The sequence below is a fragment of the Triticum dicoccoides genome, chromosome 5B (genome assembly GCF_002162155.2).
Source record: "Triticum dicoccoides isolate Atlit2015 ecotype Zavitan chromosome 5B, WEW_v2.0, whole genome shotgun sequence".
NCBI classification, from domain to species: domain Eukaryota; kingdom Viridiplantae; phylum Streptophyta; class Magnoliopsida; order Poales; family Poaceae; genus Triticum; species Triticum dicoccoides.
Genome location: NC_041389.1, coordinates 263,697,393 through 263,716,958, shown reverse-complemented (window position 1 = coordinate 263,716,958; position 19,566 = coordinate 263,697,393).

Here is a 19,566-nt window from a genome sequence, read left to right as displayed (position 1 = left end):
AGTGCTCAGGTGAAGCCCTGCAGCGGTAACATCATCAACACCGTCGCCACACCGTCGTGCTGACGGAACTCTCCCTCGCCCTCAACTGGATCAAGAGCTCGAGGGACGTCATCGAGCTAATCGTGTGCTGAACACGGAGGTGCCGTACGTTCGGTGCTAGGATCGGTCGGATCGTGAAGACGTACGACTACATCAACCACGTTGATAAAACGCTACCGCTTTCGGTCTACGATGGTACGTGGACACACTCTCCCCTCTCATTGCTATGCATCACCTAGATATATCTTGCATGATCGTAGGATTTTTTTGAAATTACCGCGCTCCCCAACAGTGGTATCTGAGCCAGGTCTATGTGTAGATGTTATATGCACGAGTACAACACAAAGAGTTGTGGGCGATAATAGTCATACTGCTTACCACCAACGTCTTACTTTGATTCGGCGGTATTGTTGGATGAAGCGGCCCGGACCGACATTACATGACCGCGTTCATGAGACTGGTTCTACCGACGTCCTTTTGCACATAGGTGGTTGGCGGGTGTCTGTTTCTCCAACTTTAGTTGAATCGAGTTTGACTATGGCCGGTCCTTGTTGAAGGTAAAAACAACACACTTGACGAAAAATCGTTGTGGTTTTGATGCGTAGGTAAGAACGGTTCTTGCTAGAATCCCATAGCAGCCACGTAAAACTTGCAACAACAAAGTAGAGGACGTGTAACTTGTTTTTGCAGGGCATGTTGTGATGTGATATGGTCAATACATGATGTGATATAATTGGTTGTATGAGATGATCATGTTTTGTTAAAGTTATCGACAACTGGCAGGAGCCTTATGGTTGTCTCTGATACATCCATTTTGCGTCATGCATTTATATCGATATTTACTGCATTATGGGATGTTACTTCACATTATGTTACAATACTTATGCCTTTTCTCTCTTATTTTACAAGGTTTACATGAAGAGGGAGAATGCCGGCAGCTGCATTCTGGGATGGAAAAGGAGCAAAATATTACAGACCTATTCTGCACAACTCCAAAAGTCCTGAAACTCCACGAAAGTTAGTTTTGGAATATATTAAAAATATTGTACGAACAAAGCACCAGAGGGGGGCCACCCACTGTCCACGAGGGTGGGAGGCGCGCCCTACCCCCCTGGGCGCGCGCCCCTGCCTTGTGGGCCACCTGGAAGCCCCCTGATGCCCATCTTCTGGTATAAGGTGTCTTTTGCCCTGGAAAAAATCATAAGGAAGCTTTCTGGATGAAGCGTCGCCATCTCGAGGCAGAACCTTGGCGGAACCAATCTAGGGCTCCGACGGAGCTGTTCTGCCGGGGAAACATCCGTCCGGGAGGGGGAAATCATCACCATCGTCATCACCATCGATCCTCTCATCGGGAGGGGGTCAATCTCCATCAACATATTCACCAACACCATCTCCTCTCAAACTCTAGTTCATCTCTTGTATCCAATCTTTGCCTCAAAACCTCAGATTGGTACCTGTGGGTTGCTAGTAGTGTTGATTACTCCTTGTAGTTGATGCTAGTTGGTTTATTCGGTGGAAGATCATATGTTTAGATCCTTTATGCATATTAATACCCCTCTGATTATGAACATGAATATGATTTGTGAGTAGTTATGTTCGCTCCTTAGGACATGGGATAAGTCTTGTTATAAGTAGTCATGTGAATTTGGTATTCGTTCGATATTTTGATGAGATGTATGTTGTCTCTCCTCTAGTGGTGTTATGTGAACATCGACTACATGATACTTCACCATTGTTTGGGCCTAGAGGAAGGCATTGGGAAGTAATAAGTAGATGATGGGTTGCTAGAGTGACAGAAGCTTAAACCCTAGTTTATGTGTTGCTTCGTAAGGGGCTGATTTGGATCCATATGTTTCATGCTATGGTTAGGTTTACCTTAACTCTTCTTTCGTAGTTGCGGATGCTTGCGAGAGGTGTTAATCATAAGTGGGATGCTTGTCCAAGGAAGGGCAGTACCCAAGCACCGGTCCACCCACATATCAAATTATCTAAGTAGCGAACACGAATCATATGAGCATGATGAAAACTAGCTTGACGATAATTCCCATGTGTCCTCGGGAGCGCTGCTACGTCTTGAGCTTGCGTTGGTTTTCCTTGAAGAGGAAAGGGTGATGCAGCAATAGTAGCGTAAGTATTTCCCTTAATTTTTGAGAACCAAGGTATCAATCCAGTAGGAGGCTCCTCAAAAGTCCCACGCACCTACACAAACAAACAAAGAACTCGCAACCAACGCAATAAAGGGGTTGTCAATCCCTTCACGGCCACTTGCGAAAGTGAGATCTAATAGAGATAGTATGATAAGATAAATATATTTTTGGTATTTTATAATATAGATGCAAAAAGGTAAAGATGCAAATAAAAGTAGATTGAAAGCAAATATGATAAAAGATAGACCCGGGGGCCATAGGTTTCACTAGTGGCTTCTCTCAAGATAACATAAGTATTACGGTGGGTGAACAAATTACTGTCGAGCAGTTGATAGAAAAGCGAATAATTATGAGATTATCTAGGCATGATCATGTGTATAGGCATCACGCCCACAACAAGTAGACCGACTCCTGCCTGCATCTACTACTATTACTCCACACATCGACCGACTCCTACCTGCATCTAGAGTATTAAATTCATAAAGAACAGAGTAGCATTAAGCAAGATGACATGATGTAGAGGGATAAACTCATGCAATATGATATAAACCCCATCTTTTTATTCTCGATGGCAACAATATAATATGTGCCTTGCAACCCTTTCTGTCACTGGGTAAGGACACCGCAAGATTTAACCCAAAGCTAAGCACTTCTCCCATGTCAAGAAAGATCAATCTAGTAGGCCAAACCAAACTGATAATTCGAAGAGACTTGCAAAGATAACTCAATCATACATAAAAGAATTCAGAGGAGATTCAAATATTTCTCATAGATAAACTTGATCATAAATCCACAATTCATCGGATCTCGACAAACACACCGCAAAAAGAGTTTACATCGAATAGAACTCCACAAGAGAGGGGGAGAACATTGTATTGAGATCCAAAAAGAGAGAAGAAGCCATCTAGCTAATAACTATGGACCTGAAGGTCTGTGGTAAAGTACTCACAACACATCGGAGGGGCTATGGTGTTGATGTAGAAGCCCTCCATGGTCGATTTCCCCTCCGACGAAGCACCGACGAAGGCTCCAAGATGGGATCTCGCCAATACAGAAGGTTACAGTGGTGGAAATTATGTTTCGTTTGCTCCCTGGATGTTTTCAGGGTACGTAGGCTTATATAGGAGGAAGAAGTATGTCGGTGGCCGCCCGAGGGGCCCACAAGATAGGGGGGCGCGCCCTACCCTCTCGTGGCCTCATCGTCTGCTTCTTGACTTGCACTCCAAGTCCTCTGGATCACGTTCGTTCCAAAAATCACGCTCCCGAAGGTTTCATTCTGTTTGGACTCCGTTTGATATTCCTTTTTCTTCGAAATACTAAAATAGGCAAAAAAACAGCAATACGGGTTGGGCCTCCGGTTAGTAGGTTAGTCCCAAAAATGATATAAATGTGTAAAATAAAGCCCATAAACATCCAAAAGGGGTAATATAATAGCATGGAACAATCAAAAATTATAGATACATTGGAGACGTATCAAGAGCTTTCCTTTATATAAGAGTTTGTCCAGGCTTGTCCTTTGCTACAAAAAGGAATGGGCCACCTTGCTGCACCTTGTTTACTTTTGTTACTTGTTACCCATTACGAATTACCTTATCACAAAACTATTTGTTACCAATAATTTTAGTGCTTGCAGGGAATACCTTACTGAAAACCGCTTATCATTTCCTTCTGCTCTTCATGGGGTTCGACACTCTTACTTATTAAGAGGACTATGATAGATCCCCTATATTTGTGGGTCATCAAGACTCTTTTCTGGCGCTGTTGCCAGGGAGTGAAGCGTCTTTGGTAGGTGGAATTTGGTAAGGAAAAATTTATATAGTGTGCTGAAATTTACTGTCACTTGTTACTATGGGAAATAATCCTTTGAGGGGCTTGTTCGGGGTATCTTCACCCCGACCAGTAGAGCAAAATGTTGCTCCTCAACCTACTGAACCTATTGAAACTTTTTACTTTTAAATTCCTTCGGGTATGATAGAGAAACTGCTAGCTAATCCTTTTACAAGAGACGGAACATTACATCCCAATATGCACCTAATCTATGTGGATGAAGTTTGTGGATTATTTAAGCTTGCAGGTATACCCGAGGATGTTATCAAGAAGAAGGTCTTCCCTTTATCTTTGAAGAGAAATGCATTGACATGGTTTAGGCTATGTGATGATATTGGATCATGGAACTACAACCGATTGAAACTGGAATTTCATCAGAAGTTTTATCCTATGCATCTGGTTCATCGTGATCGCAATTATATATACAATTTTTGGCCTCGCAAAGGAGAAAGTATCGCTCAAGCTTGGGGGAGGCTTTAGTCAATGTTATATTCATGCCCCAATCATGATCTCTCAAGAGAAATTATTATTCAAAAAATTTATGCTTGGCTTTCTCTCAATAATCACTCCATGCTCGATACTTCCTGTACTGGTTCTTTTAGGATGAAGACTATTTAATTCAGATGGGATTTATTGGAAAGAATTAAATGCAACTATGAAGATTGGGAACTCGACGAAGGTAAGAAGTCAGGTATAACACCTAAGTTTGATTGTTTAAATCTTTTATGGATACTGATGTTTTTCGTGAATTTAGCACTAAATATGGACTTGACTCTGAGATAGTAGCTTCTTTCTATGAATCATTTGCTACGCATGTTGATCTCCCTAAAGAGAAGTGGTATAAATATCATCCTCCCAATGAAATAAAAGTAGTATAACCTATTAAATTTCAAGAAAAGACTATCACTTATAATGTTGATCCTATTGTTCCTACTGCTTATATTGAGAAACCACCTTTCCCTATTAGAATAAAGGATCATGCTAAAGTTTCAACTGTGGTTCGTAAGAGTAATGCTAGAACACCTACACCCCCTAAGCAAATTAAAGTTGAACCTAGTATTTCTATGGTTAAAGATCTCTTGGTCGATAATATTGATGGGCATGTTATTTATTTCTGTGATGAAGCTGCTAGAATTGCTAGACCCGGCACTAAACATAAACATAGACCTGTTGTTGGCATGCCTGTTGTTTCTGTTAAAATAGGAGATCATTGTTATCATGGCTTATGTGATATGGGTGCTAGTGCGAGTGCAATACCTCGTTCCTTAAACAAATAAATTATGCATGATATTGCACCTGCTGAAATAGAAGATATTGATGTTACTATTAAGCTTGCCAATAGAGACACTATTTCATCAATTGGGATTGTTAGAGATGTTGAAGTCTTGCATGGGAAAGTTAAATATCCTACTTATTTTCTTTTTCTTGGTTCCCCGCAAGATGACTTTTGTCCCATTACATTTGGTAGACCCTTCCTGAATACTGTTAATGCTAAGATAGACTACGAAAAAGATATTATTACTGTTGTTTTAGGGGATATGTCTCATGATTTTAATTTGCTAAATTCCATAGACAACTCCATGATAAAGAATTGCCTAGTAAAGATGAAATTATTGGTCTTGCTTCTATTGTCGTGCCTCCTAATGACCCTTTAGAACAATATTAGCTAAACCATGAAAATGATATGTTCATGAATGAAAGAAGGGAAATAGATGAAGTATTCTTTAAACAAGGACCTATTTTGAAGCATAACTTGCCTATTGAAATCCTAGGGGATCCCACTCCACCCAAGGGTGATCCCGTGTTTGAGCTTAAACCTTTACCTGATAGTCGCAAATATGCTTATCTTGATGAAAATAAGATATATCATGTTATTATTAGTGCTAACCTTTTAGAGCGGGAAGAATAGAAATTATTGAAAACTCTGAAGAAGCAGCATGCTGCTATTGGATATACTCTTGATGATCTTAAGGGCATTAGCCCCACTCTATGCCAGAACAAAATAAAATTGGAGAAAGACGCTAAACCAGTTGTTGATCACCAACGACGGTTAAACCCTAAGATGAAAGAAGTGGTAAGAAATGAAATACTAATGCTTCTGGAGGCAGGTATAATTTATCTTGTTGCTGCTAGTGAGTGGGTAAGTCCTGTTCATTGTGTCCCTAAGAAGGGAGGTATTATTGTTGTTCCTAATGACAAAGACGAATTGACCCCACAAAGAATAATTACAGGTTATAAAATGGTAATTGATTTCTACAAATTGAATAAAGCTACTAGAAAAGATCATTACCCTCTGCCTTTTATTGATCAAATGCTAGAAAGATTATCCAAACATACACATTTTTGCTTTCTAGATGGTTATTCTGGTTTCTCTCAAATACCTGTGTCAAAAGAGGATTAGGATAAGACCACTTTTACTTGCCTGTTCGGTACCTTTGCTTATAGACGTATGCCTTTTGGTTTATGTAATGCACCTGCTACCTTTCAAAGATGTATGATGGAACTTCTTTTGATGATTGCTTAAGCAACCTTGACCGAGTTTTGCAGAGATGTGAAGAGACTAATCTTGTCTTGAATTGGGAGAAGTGCCACTTTATGGTTAATGAAGGTATTGTCTTCGGGCATAAAATTTCTGAAAGAGGTATTGAAGTTGACAAAGCTAAAGTCGATGCTATTGAAAAGATGTCATGTCCTAAGGACATCAAAGGTATAAGAAGTTTCCTTGGTCATTTTGGTTTCTATAGGAGGTTCATTAAAGCCTTCTCAAAAATTTCTAGTCCTCTGACTAATCTATTACAAAAAGATGTTCCTTTTGTCTTTGATGATGATTGCTTAGAAGCATTTTAAATACTTAAGAAAGCCTTGATTTCTGCACCTATTGTTTAGCCACCTGATTGGAATTTACCCTTTGAAAGCACGTGTGATGCTAGTGATTATGTTGTAGGTGCTGTTCCAGGACAAAGATTTGATAATAAATTAAATGTTATCCAATATGCTAGCAAAACTCTAGATGGTGCCCAGAGAAATTATGCTACTACTGAAAAGGAATTTTTAGCAGTTGTATTTGCTTGTGATAAGTTCCGACCTTATATTGTTGATTCCAAAGTAATTGTTCACACTGATCATGCTGCTATTAAATATCTTATGGAAAGGAAAGATGCTAAACCTAGACTAATTAGATGGGTTCTCTTGCTACAAGAATTTGATTTGCTTATTATTGATAGAAAGGGAGGTGAGAACCCCGTTGCAGACAACTTGTCTAGGTTAGAGAATGTTCTTGATGACCCACTACCTATTGATGATAGCTTTCCTGATGAACAATTAGCTGTCATAAATGCTTCTCGTACTACTCCATGGTATGCTGATTACGCTAATTACATTGTTGCTAAATTTATACCACCTAGTTTCACATACCAGCAAAAGAAAAAGTTTTTCTATGATTTAAGACATTACTTCTGGGATGACCCACACCTTTATAAAGAAGGAGTAGATGGTGTTATTAGACGTTGTGTACCTGAGCATGAACAGGAACAGATCCTACGCAAGTGTCACTCTGAGGCGTATGGAGGACACCACGCTAGAGATAGAACTGCAGATAAGGTATTGCAATCCGGTTTCTATTGGCCTACTCTCTTCAAGGATGCCCATAAGTTTGTCTTGTCTTGTGATGAATGTCAAAGAATTTTTAATATTAGTAGACGTCAAGAAATGCCTATGAACTATTCACTTGTTATTAAACCATTTGATGTTTGGGGCTTTGTTTATATGGGACCTTTTCCTTCCTCTAATGGGTGTACACATATTTTAGTTGTTGTTGATTACGTTACTAAGTGGGTAGAAGCTATTCCAACTAGTAGTGCTAATCATAACACCTCTATTAAGATGCTTAAAGAAGTTATTTTTCCGAGGTTTGGAGTCCCTAGATATTTAATGACTGATGGTGGTTCACATTTTATTCATGGTGCTTTTCGTAAAATGCTTGCTAAGTATGATGTTAATCATAGAATTGCATCTCCATACCATCCACAGTCTAGTGGTCAAGTAGAACTGAGTAATAGAGAGCTTAAATTAATTTTGCAAAAGACTGTTAATAGATCTAGAAAGAATTGCTCCAAGAAACTGGATGATGCATTATGGGCCTATAGAACTGCATATAAAAATCCTATGGGTATGTCTCCGTATAAAATGGTTTATGGAAAATCATGTCACTTACCTCTCGAACTAGAACATAAGGCATATTGGGTCATTAAAGAGCTCAATTATGATTTCAAACTTGCTGATGAAAAGAGGTTATCTGACATTAGCTCACTTGATGAATGGAGAACCCAAGCCTGTGAGAATACCAAACTGTTTAAAGAAAAAGTTAAAAGATGGCATGACAAAAGGATACAAAAGCGTGAGTTTAATGTAGGTGATTATGTTTTGCTATACAACTCTCATTTAAGATTTTTTGCAGGAAAAGTTCTCTCTAAATGGGAAGGTCCTTACGTTATCGAGGAGGTATATTGTTCCGGTGCCATAAAAATCAACAACTTTGAGGGCACGAATCTGAAGGTGGTGAACGCTCAAAGAATCAAACATTATATTTCAGGTAATCCCATAAATGTCGAAACCAATGTTATTAACACCGTAACCCTGGAGGAGTACATAAGGGACACTTTCCGTAATGTTTCAGACTCCGAAAAGGAATAGGTATGTGGTACGATAAGTAAACCGACTCCAAAACAGTTCTAATAGCAATTTTCTCCGTTTTGGAATATTTAAGAAAATAGGAAAATAAGAAGTATTCCGGAAAGGACATGAGGCATCCACGAGGGTGGAGGGTGCACCCTACCCCCCTGGGTGCGCCCCCTTCCTCGTGGGCACCTCGTGTGCTCTCCGGACTCCGTTTTCTTGCATGATACTTCTTTTGGTCGGTAAAAATTCATTATATAATCTCCTGAAGGTTTTGACCACCATACCACTGTTGGGAAACGTAGTAATTTCAAAAAAAATCCTACGCACACGCAAGATCATGGTGATGCATAGCAACGAGAGGGGAGAGTGTCGTCCATGTACCCTCGTAGACCGAAAGTGGAAGCGTTAGAACAATGCGGTTGATGTAGTCGTACGTCTTCACGGCCCGACCGATCAAGCACCGAAAGTACGGCACCTCTGAGTTCTAGCACACGTTTAGCTCAATGACATCCCTCGAACTCCGATCCAGCCGAGTGTCGAGGGAGAGTTCCATCAGCACGACGGCGTGGTGATAATGTTGATGTTCTACCGTCGCAGGGCTTCGCCTAAGCACCGCTACAATATTATCGAGGAGGACTATGGTGGAGGGGGGCACCGCACACGGCTAAGAGATCAATGATCTGTTGTTGTGTCTCTAGAGGTGCCCCCCTGCCCCCGTATATAAAGGAGCAAGGGGGGAGGGGGCGGCCGGCCAGGGAGGGGCGCGCCATGGGGAGTCCTACTCCCACCGGGAGTAGGACACCCTCCCTTCCTTGTTGGACTTGGAGAAGGGGGGGAAGAGGAGGGAGAGAGGGGAAGGAAAGGGGGGCGTCACCCCCCTCTCCTTGTCCTATTCGGACTAGGGGGGAGGGGCGCGCGTCCCAGCCATGGCCGCCTCTCCTCTTCTCCACTAAGGCCCACCATGGCCCATTAAGCCCCAGGGGGGTTCCGGTAACCCCTCGGTACTCCGGTAAAATCCTGATTTCACCCGGAACACTTCCGATATCCAAATATAGGCTTCCAATATATCAATCTTCATGTCTCGGCCATTTCAAGACTCCTCGTCATGTCTGCAATCACATCCGGGATTCCAAACAACCTTCGGTACATCAAAACTCATAAACTCATAATACAACTGTCATCGAAACTTACGTGCGGACCCTACGGGTTTGAGAACTATGTAGACATGACCGAGACACGTTTCCGGTCAATAAAAAATAGCGGAACCTGGATGCTCATATTGGCTCCTACATATTCTACGATCTTTATCGGTCAAACCGCATAACAACATACATTGTTCTCTTTGTCATCGGTATGTTACTTGCCCGAGATTCGATCGTCGGTATCTCAATACCTAGTACAATCTCATTACTGGCAAGTCTCTTTACTCGTTATGTAATGCATCATTCCGTAACTAACTCATTAGATACATTGCTTGCAAGGCTTATAGTGATTTTCATTACCGAGAGGGCCCAGAGATACCTCTCCGACAATCGGAGTGACAAAACCTAACCTCGAAATTCGCCAACTCAACATGTACTTTTGGAGACACCTATAGAGCTCCTTTATAATCACCCAGTTACGTTGTGACGTTTGGTAGCACACAAAGTGTTCCTCCGGTAAACGGGAGTTGCATAATCTCATAGTTGTAGGAACATGTATAAGTCATGAAGAAAGCAATAGCAACATACTAAACGATCAAGTGCTAAGCTAACGGAATGGGTCAAGTCAATCACATCATTCTACTAATGATGTGATCCCGTTAATCAAATGACAACTCATGTCTATGGTTAGGAAACATAACCGTCTTTGATTAATGAGCTAGTCAAGTAGAGGCATACTAGTGACATTATGTTTGTCTATGTATTCACACATGTATCATGTTTCCGGTTAATACAATTCTAGCATGAATAATAAACATTTATCATAATATAACGAAACAAATAATAACTTTATTATTGCCTCTAGGGCATATTTCCTTCAACCACGACAAAATCCACTGCTTTTGTTTCGAGCTGTTTTTCTGACAGATCTAGATCACCATGACGTCTTCGAGCGCCCCCAAGGACAAGTTTCTCGAGAAGGTCATCAACCTCTACCTCGCGGAGGTGCTGCAAAAACCTCAAACCATTGAGATGCGTGAGGGGGTGTTGCACATCCGCGATGTTGAGGGGCCAAGGAGGACCGGAAGCGTGGAGGCAAGACTCGAAGCAATGGAGCAACAAGTTTTCAAGTGCCAAGGGATGGTGGAACGCGGACTCAACGCCAACCACATGATGATCGCGGAGTTCACCAACAACCACAAGCTGGATGCCAAGAACATTGGGGAGACCATCTTCAAGCTTCACGAGAAGATTGAGCATCTCCAAGCCCAGATCTATGACCTACAAAACCAAAACTGTGAGTATGGATATAGTTTCAAGAGTATGAGGTTGGCTGCAGATTTGATGATCACGGAGACTCAACCATCCTTCTATGATGGTGAGCCTATGCCTTGGAAGATGGACAACAAGCCTACATCATCAACAACTCCATCATCACTACCCCCGAAGAAAGAGACATAATCACATGGGTATGGGCACTCCCCTTGGCAATCACCAAGCTTCGGGGAGGTGCCCCGGTATTGTATCACCATCACATTTCTATCTTTACCATTTTTCTTAGTTTGATCTTTTTGATTATATCTTGATCTAGTAGAATAAAGTTTAGTATGATCTAGCTTTGAGTTATTGTGTTGATCCCTATCTATGTAATCGAGTGTGTGAGCTATATATAATAAAGATTAGTTTTGAGTAGAGGGCTTTGCTATCTTGCTATGATCTTGAGGGAATAAAAAGAAAAGAAAAGAATAAAAAGAAAGAAAAAGATCATATTAATCTTATGGAGAGTAATGACTTCACATATAAAGAGTATGATGAATAAAAGTTGTTGAGAGTTGACAAACATAGTTTTGGTCATCATTGCAATTAATAGGAAGTAATAAAGAAAGAGAGGTTTTCACATATAAATATACTATCTTGGACATATTTTATGATTGTGAGCACTCATTAAAATATGACATGCTAAAAAGTTGATGTTGGACAAGGAAGACAACATAATGGGTTATGTTTTCTTATATCCAAAATAAAGTATATTGTCATGGATCATCCAACATATTGAGCTTGCCTTTCCCCCTCATGCTAGCCAAAATCTTTGCACCAAGTAGAGATACTACTTGTGCTTCCAAACATCCAAAACCCAGTTTTGCCATGAGAGTCCACCATATCTACCTATGGATTGAGTAAGATCCTTCAAGTAAGTTGTCATTGTTGCAAGCAATAAATATTGCTCTCTAAATATATATGATCTATTAGTATGGAGAAAATAAGCTTTATATGAGCTTGTGATATGGAAGAAATAAAAGCGACGGACTGCATAATAAAGGTCCCTATCAAAAGTAGCAATATAAAGTGACGTTCTTTTGCATTAAGATTTTGTACATCCAACCATAAAAGCACATGACAACCTCTTCTTCCCTCTGCGAAGGGCCTATCTTTTATTTTTTGGTCTTCTACCTTATACAAGCGTCATGGTGATCTTCACCTTTCCTTTTTACACTTTATCCTTTGGCAAGCACTACGTGTTGGAAAGATCCTGATATATATATCCAATCGGATGTGGGTTTTCATAAAGCATTATTGTTGACATTACCCTTGAGGTAAAAGGTTGGGAAGCGAAACTATAAGCCCCTATCTTTCTTTGTGTCCGATTAAAACTTCATACCCATAAGTATCGCGTGAGTGTTAGCAATTGTGAAAGATTAAATGATAGTTGCGTATGTGGGAGGCGCGCCAGAGGGGGGCCACCCACTGTCCACGAGGGTGGGAGGCGTGCCCTACCCCCCTGGGCGTGCCCCCTGCCTCGTGGGCCACCTGGAAGCCCCCCGATGCCCATCTTTTGGTATAAGGTGTATTTTGTCCTGGAAAAAATCATAAGGAAGCTTTCGGGACGAAGCGCCGCCGTCTCGAGGCGGAACCATGGCGGGACCAATCTAGGGCTTCGGCGGAGCTGTTCTGCCGGGGAAGCATCCCTCCGGGAGGGGGAAATCGTCACCATTGTCATCACCATCGATCCTCTCATCGGGAGGGTGTCAATCTCCACCAACATCTTCACTAGCACCATCTCCTCTCAAACCCTAGTTCATCTCTTGTATACGATCTTTGTCTCAAAACCTCAGATTGGTACCTGTGGGTTGCTAGTAGTGTTGATTACTCCTTGTAGTTGATGCTAATTGGTTTATTCGGTGGAAGATCATATGTTCATATCCTTTATGCATATTAATACCCCTCTGATTATGAACATGAATATGATTTGTGAGTAGTTACGTTTGTTCCTGAGGACATGGGAGAACTCTTCTTATAAGTAGTCATGTGAATTTGGTGTTCGTTCGATATTTTGATGAGATGTATGTTGTCTCTCCTCTAGTGGTGTTATGTGAACGTCGACTACATGAGACTTCACCATTGTTTGGGCCTAGAGGAAGGCATTGGGAAGTAATAAGTAGATGATGGGTTGCTAGAGTGACAGAAGCTTAAACCCTAGTTTATGCGTTGCTTCATAAGGGGCTGATTTGGATCCATATGTTTCATGCTATGGTTAGGTTTACCTTAACTCTTCTTTCGTAGTTGCGGATGCTTGCGAGAGGTGTTAATCATAAGTGGTATGCTTGTACAAGGAAGGGCAGTACCCAAGCACCGGTCCACCCACATATCAAATTATCTAAGTAGCGAACACGAATCATATGAGCATGATGAAAACTAGCTTGACGATAATTCCCATGTGTCCTCGGGAGCGCTTTCCTTGATATAAGAGTTTGTCCAGGCTTGTCCTTTGCTACAAAAGGATTGGGCCACCTTGCTGCACCTTGTTTACTTTTGTTACTTGTTACCCGTTACGAATTACCTTATCACAAAACTATGGGTTACCGATAATTTCAGTGCTTGCAGAGAATACCTTACTGAAAACCGCTTGTCATTTCCTTCTGCTCCTCGTTGGGTGATAACCTGCAAGTATACGGGATCGCAACAGTTTTCGATAAGTAAGAGTGTCGAACCCAACGAGGAGCTAAAGGTAGAATAAGTATTCCCTCAAGTTCTATCGACCACCGATACAACTCTATGCACGCTTGACGTTCGCTTTACCTAGAACAAGTATGAAATTAGAAGTACTTTGTAGGTGTGATAGGATAGGTTTGCAAGATAATAAAGAGCACGTAAAAATGGGGGAGAGAGCCCCCCTTCTTCTTGTTCTTCCTTGATGTTCTCCCTAGATGGGAGAAGGGTTTACCCTCTGGTCCTTGGCTCCCATGGCTTGGGAGGGGCGAGATCCCCTCCGAGATTGGATCTATCTCTCTGTTTCTGCGTTCCCAGATTCTACCCCTTCACCGTTTCCTTTATATCTGGAGATCCGTAACTCCGATTGGGGTGAATCTTTCGCCCAGATCTTTCTCATAAAATTAGCTTTCTTGCGCCAAAAGAAGAGCATCAACCGCCTTATGGGTGGCCCACGAGAGCCCAGGCTGCGCCCAGGGGGAGGGCGCGCCCCCTGTCTCGTGGCCACCCCGGACACCGTTTCGCGTTGATTTTACTTTCCAAAAATCATAAATATTCAAAAAAAATCCGTCTGTTTTTATCCCGTTTGGACTCCGTTTGATATTGGGTTTCTGCGAAACAAAAACATGCAACAGACAGGAACTGGCACTGGGCACTGGATCAATATGTTAGTCCCAAAAATAGTATAAAAAGTTGCCAAAAGTATATGAAAGTTGAAGTATATTGGCATGGAACAATCAAAAATTATAGATATGACGGAGACGTATCAGCATCCCCAAGCTTAATTCCTGCTCGTCCTCGAGTAGGTAAATGATAAAAAAGATAATTTTTGATGTGGAATGCTACCTAGCATAATCTTGATCATATGTCTAATCATGGCATGAATATTGAGGCACGAGTGATTCAAAGCAATAGTCTATCATTTGACATAAAAACAATAATACTTCGAGCGTACCAATAAAGCAATCATGTATTTTCAAAACAACATGGCCAAAGAAAGTTATCCCTACAAAATCATATAGTCTGGCTGTTGCTCTATCTTCATCACATAAAGTCTTTAATCATGCACAACCCCGATGACAAGCCAAGCAATTGTTTCATACTTTAATAATCTCAAACTTTTTCAACTTTCACGCAATACATGAGCATGAGCCATGGACATAGCACTATAGGTGGAATAGAATATGATGGTGGGGGTTATGTGGAGAAGACAAAAAAGGAGAAAGTCTCACATCGACTAGGCGTATCAATGGGCTATGGAGATGCCCATCAATAGATATCAATGTGAGTGAGTAGGGATTGCCATGCAACGGATGCACTAGAGCTATAAGTGTATGAAAGCTCAAACTAAAAACTAAGTGGGTGTGCATCCAACTTGCTTGCTCATGAAGACCTCGGGCATTTGAGGAAGCCCATCATCGGAATATACAAGCCAAGTTCTATAATGAAAATTCCCACTAGTGTATGAAAGTGAAAGCATAGGAGGCTCTCTCTATGAAGAACATGGTGCTACTCTGAAGCACAAGTGTGGTAAAAGGATAGTAACATTGCCCCTTCTCTCTTTTTCTCTCATTTTCACTTTTTTTTATTTTCGTTTTTCTTTTTATTTTCTTTTTTTATTATTTTTTCTTTTTGGTGGGCTTCTTTGGCCTCTTTTTTCTATTTGGGCTTCTTTGGCCTCTTTTATTTTTCATAAAGTCCGGAGTCTCATCCCGACTTGTGGGGGAATCATAGTCTCCATCATCCTTCCTCACTGGGGCAATGCACTAATAATGATGATCATCACACTTTTATTTACTTACAACTCAATATCTAGAACAAAGATATGACTCTATATGAATGCTTCTGACGGTGTACCTGGATGTGCAATGATCTAGCATAGCGATGACATCAAAAAAACGGACAAGCCATGAAAACATCATGCTAGCTATCTTACGATCATGCAAAGCAATATGACAATGAATGCTCAAGTCATGTATATGATGATGATGATGAAAGTTGCATGGCAATATATCTCGGAATAGCTATGGAAATGCCATGATAGGCAGGTATGGTGGCTGTTTTGAGGAAGATATAAGGAGGCTTATGTTTGACAGAGCGTATCATATCACGGGGTGTGGATGCACCGGCGAAGTTTGCACCAACTCTTGAGGTGAGAAAGGGCAATGCACGATACCGAAGAGGCTAGCAATGATGGAAGGGTGAGAGTGCGTATAATCCATGGACTCATCATTAGTCATAAAGAACTCATATACTTATTGCAAAAATCTACAAGCCATTGAAAACAGAGTACTACGCGCATGATCCTAATGGGATAGATTGGTAGGAAAAGACCATCGCTCGTCCCCGACTGCCACTCATAAGGAATACAATCAATAAATAAAATTGTGCTCCAACTTCATCACAAAGCGGTTCACCATACGTGCATGCTTCGGGAATCACAAACCTCAACACAAGTGTCTCTACAATTCACAACCACCCACTAGCATGACTCTAATATCACCATCTTTATATCACAAAACTATTGCAAAGAATCAAACATATCATATTCAGCGATCTACAAGTTTATGTAGGATTTTATGACTAACCAAGTGAATGACCAATTCCTGTCATCTCTCTAAATAGATATAAGTGAAGCAAGAGAGTTTAATTCTTTCTACAAAAGATATGCCCACGCTCTAATAAATATAAGTGAAGCAAAAGAGCATTCTACAAATGGCGGTTTTCTATGTGAAGAGAAACAGGCAATCCAAACTTCAAATGATATAAGTGAAGCACATGAAGCATTCTATAAAGCCATACTCAAAGGATTTAAGTGAAGTGCAATGAGCATTCTATAAATCAACCAAGGACTATCTCATACCAGCATGGTGCATAAAATAAAGAAGAAAAATGAAAACTAAATGCAAAAGACGCTCCAAGACTCGCACATAATGCATGAACGAAACGAATTCGAAAACATACCGATACTTGTTGAAGAAAGAGGGGATGCCTTCCGGGGAATCCCCAAGCTTAGACGCTTGAGTCTCCTTGAATATTTACTTGGGGTGCCTCGGGCATCCCCAAGCTTGAGCTCTTGCCTTTCTTCCTTTTCCTCATATCGGGACATCCTCGATTAGACACTACATCCACACAAAACTTCAACAGAAAACTCGGTAAGATCCGTTAGTATAATAAAGCAAATCACCACTCTAAGTACTGTTGCAAACCAGTTCATATTTTGTTTTTGCATTGTGTCTACTGTAATATAAGTTTTCTATGGCTTAATCCACTAATATAAATTGATAGTTTCATCAAAACAAGCAAACTATGGGTCAAAAACAGAATCTGTCAAAAACAGAACAGTCTGTAGCAATCTGAACAATAACAATACTTCTGTTAACTCAAAAATTCTACCAAAATTAAGAACAATAAACAAGTTGTATAGTAAGACAGTGCAAAAGGAATCAGAACCAATTGACGTTCCAGTTAAAAATGTAAAATCGCGCACTACAGACAAAGTTTCTGTCCTGCACCGTACAAACCGACAAGCATTGTAAACATCCTAAAGGCAAACCTTGGCACATTATTTTTATAATACAATGGAAATTATACAAGGGGATAATTATTTTTGTTTAGAAGTTTCTGTAATGAAGATTCACAAAGTTTCCGTGAGCATGAACAAAGTTCAAGGCTAGCTCCCACTTCAACAATGCTTGTCTTTCTCACTTTCACTTTCCTTTTTGAAAAGTTTTTAGGTTCCCCTCTTTATTTTTGTGTTTTAAACTATATGAAAGCACTCAACGGAAATAAATGACTCTCTAAAACTTCCGGGTTGTCTCCCTGATAGCGCTTTCTTTAAAGCCATTAAGCTAGGCATTCAGTGCTCAAGTAATGGATCCACCCGGATCCCAAGGTATATCAAAGCCAATTTTAATTAACAATGATTTGTAATTTAGTAGTGAGCACAAAGTAACATATATCATGCAACAACGAAGTCTAACTCTCTTACTATTCATCGGCATGTCATAAAAGAACAATTCATGCACACATAGTAAAGGCCAATGCATAGTATAAGCAGTTTCTTGCAATTCTATCGTGTTCAAACATAAAGAGGCGGAGATGTAGTTCCTCTCTCATAACAATTGCAAGTAGGATCAGCAAGCACATGCATATTATATATATCAAAATCATCATGTGCAACGGAAAAAGGCAACCCAACAATATAATACTTACTAAGCACAAACTTCTCCGATATAGTGTAGTCGGGAGAATTCAAAAAGATAATAGGACTATCATGCGTGGGTGCAATAGCAACAATTTCATGTTTAACACAAGGAACTATAGCAAGTTCATCTCCATAAGCATAATTCATATTGGCATCTTGGCCACAAGCATAGCAAGCATCATCAAAAAGGGATATTCCAAACAAATTCAAGGATCGTAGCAATCATCCTTCGGTAAGCATGAAGGGGAATTAAATAATGTATGAGTTGGAGGGTTACTCTCATTAGAAGGTGGGCACGGGTAGCTAATCCGCTCTTCCTCTTTTTGTTCTTCGCTCTCCTCATCATCTTTTTCATCAAATGAGCTCACTGTTTCATCAATTTCTTCTTCCATAACTTCCTGCAAAATATTAGTCTCTTCTTGGACAGCGTTGACTTTCTTCATAAAAGCATTAATATAGTAATTGTATTTTCATAGCAATATCCAAGTATAGCAACATTTTCCGGCCTATAACCATCATCATCAAAAGCTTCATATTTTTCAAACAAAGCTTCAATTTCATAAGCAGCCTTAAAAGCAACAAATTCTTCTATTTGTTCCACATCATACTAATCATATATACCATTAGCATAAGAAGCTAAGGTTTCATTATCATTAAATTTGTATCAAAAGGGAAGGTGTCGAGCCTTCATCCTAGAGCAACAAGTAGTATCATATCTCAAGCAGAGATTCCAGGCATACCAACGCAACATAATAAATTGATCCCATAATAGTTTCCCTTTTTGTGTCGAGCGATAATACCTAAAGTATTCACGTTGATCCAACGTGTCTCCCATTATAAAGTTGAATGGGGTTTTCTCAGGATTATCAAAGTAGTACATAATATCTCTCACATAATAAGAATCGGGGGTTTTAGGAGTTACCCCATCTACATGAGTAGCAAGTACATCTAATTTTTTTGGTATTTTGTGTTCCATATCCATAACTAAAGATAGAGAACAAATAAGAACAGCAAATAAAAATTACTTAGTGATAAAGCAAACAAGCACACACGAGAATATTCACCCCACGCTATGACTCCCCGGCAACGGCGCCAGAAAAAGGTCTTGATAACCCGCAAGTATACGGGATCACAATAGTTTTCGATAAGTAAGAGTGTCGAACCAAACGAGGAGCTAAAGGTAGAATAAATATTCCCTCAAGTTCTATCGACCACCGATACAACTCTAAGCACGCTTGACGTTCGTTTTACCTAGAACAAGTATGAAACTAGACGTACTTTGTAGGTGTGATAGGATAGGTTTGCAAGATAATAAAGAGCACGTAAACATAAACTAGGAGCTGTTTAGATAAAGATGCAATAAAGTAAATATTAGTAGAGAGCTTTTTGTTACGAGAAAGTTATTTGTCCAAGGCAATCGATAACTAGACCGGTAATCATTGTTGCAATTCTACTTGAGGGAGAGGCATAAGCTAACATACTTTCTCTACTTGGATCATATGCACTTAGGATTGGAACTCTAGCAAGCGTCCGCAACTAC